This window comes from Cyprinodon variegatus, unplaced genomic scaffold, assembly GCF_000732505.1.
Source record: "Cyprinodon variegatus isolate N-32 unplaced genomic scaffold, C_variegatus-1.0 Scaffold883, whole genome shotgun sequence".
Taxonomy (NCBI): domain Eukaryota; kingdom Metazoa; phylum Chordata; class Actinopteri; order Cyprinodontiformes; family Cyprinodontidae; genus Cyprinodon; species Cyprinodon variegatus.
The window spans coordinates 25,987-36,712 of record NW_015151336.1 but is presented as its reverse complement, the minus strand read 5'-3'; the positions used below and the strand labels follow the sequence as shown (position 1 = coordinate 36,712).

Here is a 10,726-nt window from a genome sequence, read left to right as displayed (position 1 = left end):
ATGCTTAACTAACCTTGGTTTTGACTTCCAGCCAGGAAAACTCATGTAATTCCAAAATAATGAGCCTGTGAATAAAAGAGAAGAGCAGGGATTATATACACACACACACACACTGGCAGAAAAACTAAAAAGTAAAGTTTAATTGAACTGAATGCATCCTGATGCATCTCCCTCCTCATTAGTTCCTGTTTCTCCTCATTACAAAATAAAACGATTTTGCATTTTGGGGCCAAACTGCCACAAAGATCCTCCTGTTTGACTCGGTGGCTAAAACCGAACCTTTATCAACGTGTTCAGAATAACAAATAACCATTTAAGCTTGTCTCTCCCTGCCTACAGAAATGTTTCGTTTAACTACATGTGTGCCACTGCATCATACTCACATGCACCTGTGTGTGCTTGCCTATGAAAGACTGGGAGGCCCTTTATAGTGTGTGTACTGTGGGTGTGTGTGTGTGTGTGTGTGTGTGTGAATGCTCAAAGGAGGAGGCTGTGCCCTGCACTCCTTAGGAGAGGCGTGGGAACCCCATTCATCTGAGGAGGCTCGGTTCATTGTGGGGTACATAGCATCAAATGTGTCTGGGTGTGTGAAAGACTGGGTCCTGTGTGTCTGGTGCTGCTTTTTTTTTTTTCTTTAAACAATGTACGTCATAAAAGTTGAATTCAAACCACAATAAGAATTTTTTCTCCTTTAAATTTCTATGCAAGAACAACATTTTTCAAAAGAAATAACCAGCGAGTCTCATTTTGTTATTCCCGACAAACATAAAATCCAACATTAAATAAAACGTGCGCGTTTCTATATATGATGCGCCTGCACTTTGTCAGCGTAGTTTTTTTTTTTCCCGTTTGTGGAACCGTCCGCTGTTAAAAGTCCAAAAAGCTAAAGGAAACGAGTTCAGGCTACGTACCACAGTGTATTTCAACACTGTAACGCAGGTTAATATAAAAGAGGAAATGGAAAAGACAACAGGCTATATTGGATTTTACTGCTGCTCCTTGTGGACCCGTTGGAGTCCAACAATGACGTCCTCCCTGTCCAAACATCACTGATTTACCTCCTAATTTCACTTCACCGAGGTTTGCAGAAAAAAAAGCATTGGAGCCATTTAACAAGGGGAGCCACATCAGGAGCCTCTTGTGATGGTGACAGTGATGAAGTAGCCTGTGCTAGGCCCTGTAGTGCGAGAGTGACAGATGAATAGGGCCTGTCAAACGTGGGATGTAGGTGGGAAGGAGAGTGGAGGTATCTGGGATGACTCACGCTTCCTCCACTCCTCTGTCGTTTGGTCAAGGTCGACTCTAGTGTGCAACAAGAAGCGATATCAATAGGGATAAAAAAATAAAAATGTAGTTTTCAATTGCTGAGGGCTAAAAAACCTGATTTACAGGGCTTTGTTTAGAAGATGTTATGCTTCATGGTGTTTAGTAGGGGGTGTGGTGTTATTCAGGTTTCTGAATTATGTGTAAAATTTAACGTCACACAGCGAAATTCACAGTGCATATTCTTCTTGGATGTAGAAGCATCCATCTTTTCGCGATTTCGACAATTCACAGATTTGCTTCCCTTACCCGGATACCACAAGTAAAAAAGGATTTCTAGCAGTGAAAATCAATAAAAAGCCACTTTAAGGTTGGCCATATTAAAAACAAAAGCACTGTAAAGCGTACCTCTAATAGGTTTGTTCTGGCTTTATTAAAACGGCGGGGAGCCACGTGTCAGCGCGACCCATTTTCCTTACATTTACACGACTATTATGAGTAGAAAACATGTGGATATTAACCGAAAATGAGGCTTAAATGACGGCTAATAGCTTTCTAGACGATAAACGCAGGATTGAGGGAGGAAAAACCGGGATGTACAGACGGACAATGTATGGTGAATGAGCTTGGCCTTGTGTTGCAGGCCTTGTCTGGCCCTCAGCCTTACATTCAGCCCTGGCCCCTCTCTGCTCCCCTCAGTGAAGACTTCTCACTCAAACACTGATCCGGGAAGCAAAACTAGACTCCGGACAAAAAGAAAATGCTAAGAGATTAAGGAAGTCTCGTAGATACGCCATGTTAAGCCTCGTCCGACTGGATACATGAAGATGGAGCTCGAAACGTTTGGTTTGTCAAAAGAAAAGACCTCTGGACACACGCTGAACACCCTGAACTGAACGTCGTCTGACTTACCATCTTTGGAGAGACTGGAATCAGCTATCCGGGATAAAACTGCTGTATTCTCCGCCGGGCACATCCTAGGCAGCACAGTATGCCCACATATCCTTCCTGTAGAAGGGGCAGAGACAGGGAGCTTCAGCTTCAGTCACACAGCTCTGCACTCGCTGCAAGGAGTAGGCGGGCACGCCAACGTGAGACCCATTCAGCATCCCGGAAAGTATCAGCCTCCTCCGTCTGCGCCCAACGCCTTTTTCATACATCAGCATTCCCCTCTCTGCCACAGATTTACCTCTGCAATCGCCAAAACGCTCTATACAATTCGAAAAACCCTCCCTAACCTCGAATAACAGTCTCATATTCACAAACCAGCACATCCTGCTCCTCTCCGTCCCTTAAACCTCCGATTCCAGGCCCACCACAATAGGGGAGGCCATGTGGGTTTCCTATGGAGTCGCGTGCTCCTCCCGTCTGGCAGTTAACCGGGCTTTGAATGAGGAATGTTAGCAAACAGAGCTGCTGAATGTTGGATGAATGCTATGCCAGGCAGCCAGTCAGAGCGAAGAGAGGGGCCCGGGAACATGAATAATGAGAGAGAGAGAGAAGGGGGGGAGAAAAAAAAAAAAGCTCTGCTCCACCTCCTCCCTATCTGCCTCGTCCCTAACTCGCCCTGCCCCTCCTCTTATCCCAGCTCCAAACTCAAATGCCTTCACGAGAGCGAGAGAATTCAAGATCTCCATTTCTGCTCATGCCTGCCGTGGATAAAAAAAAAAAAAGGGAAAAAGATTCAGCAAGAGCAGAATAGTTACACATTCATACACGTGGTATTGCTGCAGAGCAGTTCTTCATCTGTGCAGGTTCTTTCCTCATGGCTTGATTCTATCCCTTTTTTTAAGGCTTTTGATAGAAATTGGCACCTGTCCTAGAAAAAGCCTGGCTGCTGCTCCACCCTCCTGCTCCCCTTTCACTCAAGACTGCCCATGAGAGAGAGAGAGGGGGGGGGATCGTAAGGGAAAAAAGGAGGGTGGGGCAGAGAAGCCAAAGAGAGGGACCGGTTTCCACAGATGGAAGGTGGAGGGCAAAGCAGATAAGAGCATGGGAAAATATAAGAGGAGAATTCAAGGTAAATGCTCAGTAACACGATCCCCAAGGCCGGTCCAACAACGGTTAAACGCTCGTCCTCGACTTTGCGTGAGGGGGTGGGAGGCACTCGTGAGAAAGTGCAACGAAGAAGCACGTGCTCAGAAGAGAATAAAGCAAAACCAAGATCACTTCGAGTCCATTTAGCAACAAAAAAATCAGTGTAAGAAAAACGGCAAAGAGGCGGTAAAGTAAAGCCACTTGTTGCATGAAACTGAGGAAGAAATCTTGCAGAGAGAAGAAGTGAGAGTAGGCAGAGGGTTAAAATCCCAGAACTAGTGGAGGATCCCTCCCTCTTCTGGCACAGGGTAGCTAAAGGGGAGGGCCTGCCTGTAGAAATAGCAACAGAGCGTTTTTCCCCTCTTTTTTTCCGAGCTGCAGTGTCCTAGTCTAGCCTCTCGCATGTGGCCAGGACTCAGAGAGAGAAGAAGAGGAGGAGGAGGCGAGGAGCGATGGATAGAAACCGAAGCAGGAGCCAAGAGGGGAGGGGAGCCTGGAGAGGGAGGGGACGAGCTCTGTGAGTGGAGGAGAAAGAGCTCAGCTGATGATGAAACAGTGGACGTGTGGGAGTGTGCACGCTACGCGTTTTCATCACCGAGTCCGCCGACGTACGTGTGCATGAGGCAGGGCAGGGAGGGAGCTAAAGGGGGGGACGGTCAGGAGCTCCTCTCCTTCAGGACTGTCAGAGAAAGCACACAAACTTATAAGTGATTCAAGGATTCAGCTAGCTGGGAGATTCACAATAAATCTTTGGACCTGAATAGGTCCTCTACCAGTAAACCTCTCAGGGAGGGAGGAACCAGTGGCGTTCCAGTAATAAAGGCCAGAGAAAACGTCAGCTCTGAACGCTCCTTCCTTTTTTTTCCTCCTTCATCACGGACACATTAATGAGCTGCACTGACTGCTTTGGCATGCGGTCAATGGCCGATAAGCACCTGGGTGTGCCGCCATGATTGCAACAGTCAGCCCTCCAATAAAGCGCTTTAATATTAACCGCAGTGTGCCCGGCATGTGCCGAGACCGGGCAACCCCCTGACTTTGCTGCAAACAGTCCAGTCGGTTCTCTCCCATTTATAGTCTGTTTCAAACTAAGACCAATTTTTTTTGGTTTTGTTTTTCAGGACCAGACACCAACCCTCTCGCTTCCTGCCTCACCTCTGCCTTAGCATGCCACCCCAACGCCCCCTTGAAAAACTGTCCAAAACGCGGTGATGCCTCGTAGCTGCGACAGAAGATAACTTCCTCTCTTTTGGAAGCAATTCCCCTCCCCTGCAGTCATCTCCTTCCCAAAAGAAACCAGAACTCCACACAGGCACACAACCCCCCCCACCTCTCTCTGCTCTCCCTGAAGTAGCAGCCCTACAAAAGAGACGGGAAAACTAACTGGGATCTCACATCTTTGAGCAAATCTAACCCAACTTCTGAGGTAAATCTGCCCAAACAGTTCGAAGAGATGAAACGATCGGGGAAATTTGGACGGAAATGTGTTTTTTGTACAATTTCCATGGAAGACGAGGAACAGCAGAACAAACTAACATGGCTGCTCCGACTTGGAGGGTGAAAGAAAAAGGCGTTATGTTACGTTGCTGCTTGTGTGACCGAGAGAGAGGGGAAGTCTCCTCTTTTCAGCTTAAATCTCCACATATCTAAATAGATGACCAGCAGGAGCAGAAAGAGAGACTGAGATTAGCAGCAGGGATAGAAACATAATTTCTTTGTGGTTTTTTAAGATAAAAACACACTTCTGTCCCTTGATGAGAAAAATAGGTCGAGCACCAAATAGTCACCGGCCCTAACACCCTGTGACGTCACATCTCGCCATGTCAAGGGAACCAATGGGAACCTCTGCAAGCACAAAACGCCACTACAACTGCATCCTGAATATAAATCAAACGGCCGTTGCAAACAAACGCAGGTCTCATCTGTGATCTGTAGAGTCTCCTCCCTGGGCTCCCTGTCCTCTGTCTAAGACACTGTTTCTGCGAGTTACTTGTTTACCATCTGACATGTGGCAGGAATTCAAAAAACTTGGCAGAGCCTGTTGCTCCGGGTTCATTCGAGGATACAGCTTTGGTTTTAGCTCGGCTGCCAACTTCTGACACTCAAGCCCTCAGCGGCGGCCTCGCCCCAGAAGGAGCGGCCTGCGTAATGCTGCCATTGATGAAACTCTAATATTAACAACCCTCATTTATGACATCTCTGTGAGCCTGAAAACCCTCTCGGTTAGAACGATCTGTGATCGGCCTTGGCATAGCTTTAGTCAAATCTTACAGCAGTATTAAGACTGGATAAGCGGGTTAATTGTGGGCATGTTTAAAAAGGAGGGGAAGAAAGATGAGACAAGAAGTTTAGGCTTTAACTGTCCTTCAGATCTGCAAATATTAAATTAAACAAGAGGGGATCTGAAAAGACAACTCTGCAAAAACCACCCCACCACAGTCGGACTCTCAGCGGCAATGCAGCAGTCAAAATTAACTCATTCCTGAACTAATAACTAGAGATCTGATTAGACCCCCTCCTTATGTGGTCACGTCTTTATGAGTCATCCTGCTAATCCACAGCCCCAGACAATAACAGCCACCATAGGTAACCACTCAGTGCAGCCGCGGAAGCAGCTTACAGCCAAATGTATAGATTATAGGTGCAAAAAAATGTTAATAAAAAAATTAAAGAGCAATGCAACAAAAGTTCCTTAACAGATTCATTATTTTTTTTTTTTGATAAGCACCAAAAGATTTGATTACAAAAACACACACAAAAATGTATTTGTTGTTTTTCTCCGATTTTCTTTATAAGAAAATGTGGGGACCTCAACGCTGCCCCTCTCCCACCTGTTGCTGAGCACTGTTAGTCAGCAGACTGGAAGGAATTCTCCTCTATATTCATTTAACTTGCAAAGAAAGTAATGATTATTTCTGGATTTCCATGAACTATTTGACTTTCTTTGCATTAGAGAAACAAAAGAAGCGCCGCCCGTTAATTTCAATCAGGTAAACGCCTCCTCAAGGAGCGGGATTCACACCCAGAGGACAAGAATTCAGTGAAATATACACATAAAAGCACCAAATAAATGTAGTCATTGAAATGTTTATTTTGCTTATTCAACAAAACAATTTTGATCATATTAACATAACAGTAATAGAAACTTAGAAATATCCAAACTTATTTTTTTCCTACTGAAGCGGAAATATTTTTTGCTTTAAGGTATTAAGCTTTATCAAATCAAAGAAAAAACAAAAGGCTTTTTTTTCTTGTCTTGAGGAACTAAAGTAAAACTTTGGGCAGTTTACTTTAGGGGGGATTAATTACTTTCTGGTATTTAATGCAGTTCATAAAATAAAAGTAATCAAAGCAATCATTAAGGTGTTAAACAGATAACAGCGATTGCTGTTGCAGTCCATTGACCCGCAGCAGATATGCACCCAGAAGAGGCAGATGTTTGTCTTTTTTATCTTTTGCATTTATTAACAAACATTTATGTACTTTAACTGAAGCTAATCTTATACCCACCAATGCCTGGATGCCATTTATATGTTTTATCTAAATATTAGAGCTTATTCATATCCTGCAGAGTGTGCTGCAGGTTTCCACCAGCTATACGTTAACGGCCTGTCAGACACACACCTCTTTACAGAGACTACTGCTGCGGCCCTGACTCCGTCTTTGAGGTGGTCCACCGTAGGGGCCCCTCGGCAGCACGCGCCTCTACAACTTCTCTATTACAGAGCTGACCCCAAAGGTCATCCTCTGAAGGGTTCTGAACAAAAGGCCACGACCCTGAGGTCAGAAGTGTAACGCCGGGGGCAGGCCGGGGCCCCACGGCAAAGAGCGTGTGCTGTTTGCTTTGAAAGGTAAGGATCACTAACATGGAGGCCTAATAAGGATTAAGGGGCCATCTCCTTTGGGATGTCGCTCTGGGGCCTCATACATCACTCTCTATTAACCTCTGTGACCCCCGGTGGCCATTATAGGGCCACAGGTCACAGTCGCTCACGCTGCTGAGGTGTAAAACCGTAAGTCTGACTTGAGTGCTGCTGATTACTTGGACAAATTGTTTTTAAGAGATAAGCCCCCTGTTGAATAAACCCGGCCCTCCGTCCGCAAACTTCTGCTCTGTTAGGTGGAGTTTAGCAGACTGCAATTGGATTTAAGGCTGAAATTAAAATAGTCTATGTGAAGTTAAATCTGAAAGGGTTGAAAAATATGTTTAAAAAAAATTTGTTTAGAAGAAACAAAAAAAAAATCTTTAGATTACATTTGTTTCCACCTGAAGCAGGAACCAGGACGGCCTGGTGGGGCTCTGACAGATGAAGGAGAATTTAAAAACTCACAAAATGGAGGACAGGAGGAGACAAGATGGCGGACGCAGCTTTTTTGGACAACGCTCACAATAATGTGGTCAATCGCTACTAAAGCAGGCAGCAAGTTAAGCCACATTTACATTTTTTACGTTTAGTTCAGCAGAAACAGAGAGTTTCTTTACAACGTGACAGCAACCGGGTCGACCTGCAGTCACAAGGTTCTGCTCCACTTTCTATCTGATCTGAACAGAGGCTGAAAATCATTCATTGCATTTTTCCTCTAGAAGGATAAAAAAAAATATAGAATTAAACAATAATTGCAAATTGAGACTTTTTTTCATAAAAAAAACAAAAACAGAAAAAGTTTCACCACAGTTAAATCCTGATATTTGTCTCTATAGTTAAGTAAGAAACATTGTGGGTTTGAAGAGCCAGATATGAAATAAAATTAAAGTTAAGTCACTGTAAAATAAGTTTATATATATATATATATATATATATATATATATATATATATATATATATAAATATAAAAAAGCAATTTGAACTTTATTGGTCAAAAAATAATTTTCACCTAAAGGATCTAATTTTAAGTTTTGATTCCTGTAAATATTTTTCCTTATGAATAATCCTTTTTTTCTTAATTATTTTTCGAAGCCAATATTATTTATGTTTTTTTTGTCTTTGGCTTTTATTTAATTGGAAAGAATTTTACGGATGAGTTAAATCTATTTATTGAAGGTAAATTGCAATCCTTAGAAACAAAGAAAAATGGAGACTGGTGCATTTTTTCTAAATTCGCATCTTATTCAGGAGGATCAAAATGTGGATGAGTAAATTTTACTTTTTGCCTAATTTGCCTTTTTTAATGAAATATGTCTTTTTCATTTTTTTCACAATTAATATTACAATGTTATGCTTTTTTTTAAATAACTTTGTCATTTCCATCCAGCTTATACAGTTTGAACTTTTAGTTAAACTCACACTAAGGTTATTTACATGGATCTAATGCGTTTTTCGGTCTTAGTTATTCAAAATAAGAGTCACAAATATTTTAATTGCATCTAGACCTTCCGTTTTAAGTCATTTAAAAAAGTTTAATGAGAGGATAAAGCAAAATAAACTTTTAATTAGGCAAAGTGGTCATTTCCACAGGTTGTGCTCGCACACATGACCCGCTATCAAAGGTGCTGAGCGTTAACTTTGATTCTGGAGTATTTTGCTGACAATCATTAATCCACTCACCTCAGAAAACCCAGCTCGTCTGCATGGAGGGGAGCCTGCTCTGCAGCACAGCAGAGCAAAGGTTGGAAAAGAGGAGAGGCAAATTGGATCGCTCGCTGGCTACAGACGTCGAGCTTCCTAAACGGCTTTTAAAGACGACGAAAGAGACAATAAATCCAAAGGAAGCAATGATTCAACAGCCTAGGTGCCTTTTCTATGCTGCAGTTCTTCTAAATTAAAATTAAAGGTGGGGAATTTAGGAAAATCACTGTCCTGCTTTCAGCTTCTTAGGGGGTCAAGTTTTTTTTTTTACTTTAATAGGAAGAAGTATTTAAATAAAGCATAAAACAATAGAAACATTTATTGGGATGATTAACATCTATTTTATGCAGCGTTATATGTCCAATAGATGTTAATTAGTTTTAACTTTAAACTCTTAAAACTGTAGGATATAATTTGAAAAATGAAAATAAAAAAAAGACTAAAAAGCAATGAAAAAAATCAATATTTTCCCTTTTTTTTTAAAACCCTCTACATGCCTAACTTACCCCTCATCTCCTCCTGCAAACACACAAAGCATCTCCTCCCCTCCCACCTTCCAGCTTCTCTCTACTCACGTTTTAGGCTCCATCTCGCATTAATAAATGATTATATTAGCAGCTCTTATCAAACATCAGCTCTTCGGCGTTCTGCGGCTCTCTCACGGAGTGGTACCACCTCTTAAAGCGTTCGGACCTGCTGTCGGTTTGAGTTCAGTGCCACGTCACAGAGCCACCGCAGCCTGGACGGGCCTGAGTCACCTGGCTCGGCCCGAATTGGAAGGATTCGGACCCCAGCCGCCCCCACCGGGGCCAAACTCACATGTTTCATGCTAGGAGGAAGGAGGTGGTAGGGCTGTGAAGGCTGGCTGGCTCTAATGTGATTTACATCGTTTACTCCTCATAAAAAGAAAAACACATACTTAAAATCCAGCCGGTATTTTTAAACAAAAAAAAAAAAAAAAAACGCAGACTGTGTAAAGCTAAATAAAGAATTAGCAAATAGATTGATATCTTATTAAAAACAACTTTTTTCCTCTCTCTCTCACACACACACACTCACACACACACACACACTCAGAGGATACATGTTCAAAAACACCCAATGATATTCAAACAAAATATAAAAAATCTATTTTAAACTTATGCAGTTATTAATTTAACTGCTGGCAAATTCATGAGTTTTTTTTTTTTTTTATAGAAACCATTTCTAAATATATATATAAAAAAAGCATAATTAGTTTATAAAATATGTTTATAAGTTATTCAAAGAAAAGAAATGTCAGTTTTGTGTGGATGGAAACCTTTTATCTGTGGATTCATTGTATTTAAAACAGACTTTACTCTCAGTTTTTAACAACCTCTAGATCTTTAAAGACATTTGTGTTTATAAAGCACATCTTTCTACACATGTAAAATTAAAACCTAAATAAAATTTGCATTATATCTCATCATCTGCCAATCCTGTAGATCATAATCTATATATCTATATATCATAATTCCTTATGCATAAGGTTATTTATACCTCTATACATATCGGCACTGTTTGCTTTATCTCTCTTTGTCTAACAAACCTGTACGAGAATTTCAACCTTTGTTATTCAGAAATGCTTTTTACTCCTTTTCTTCTTCCTAATTTAATTAACACCATATATAACATGGGTCAGATTTAGTAAATTATTTTATCTACCTGTTTATTTTCTTATTGCATGCTAAATTAAGAGTATGGGATTTGTAAAAACTAAATATAGCACCTCTGATCTTGTCTTTACTTTACTTTTTTGTATTTTCACTAAATATTTAAACACTTATGTTTTAAACATTTGCATATCTTTTTAGCTCTATCAGCTTCTTAGGCTATTT

General features: G+C 41.6%; 1 long non-coding RNA gene across 1 annotated transcript in view; it reads right to left on the bottom strand.

The window, feature by feature from the left end:
• The window catches only part of LOC107099553, a 6,611-nt gene extending 3,927 nt beyond the window's left edge, over window positions 1-2,684 (bottom strand). Inside the window, exons 1-2 of the long non-coding RNA XR_001481961.1 lie at window positions 2,176-2,684; window positions 14-65 (exon numbers count right to left, since the gene is read on the bottom strand). This is a non-coding gene — a long non-coding RNA (uncharacterized LOC107099553). The remainder of the gene's footprint in view (window positions 1-13; window positions 66-2,175) is intronic.
• Between the last annotated feature and the right edge of the window lie 8,042 nt (window positions 2,685-10,726).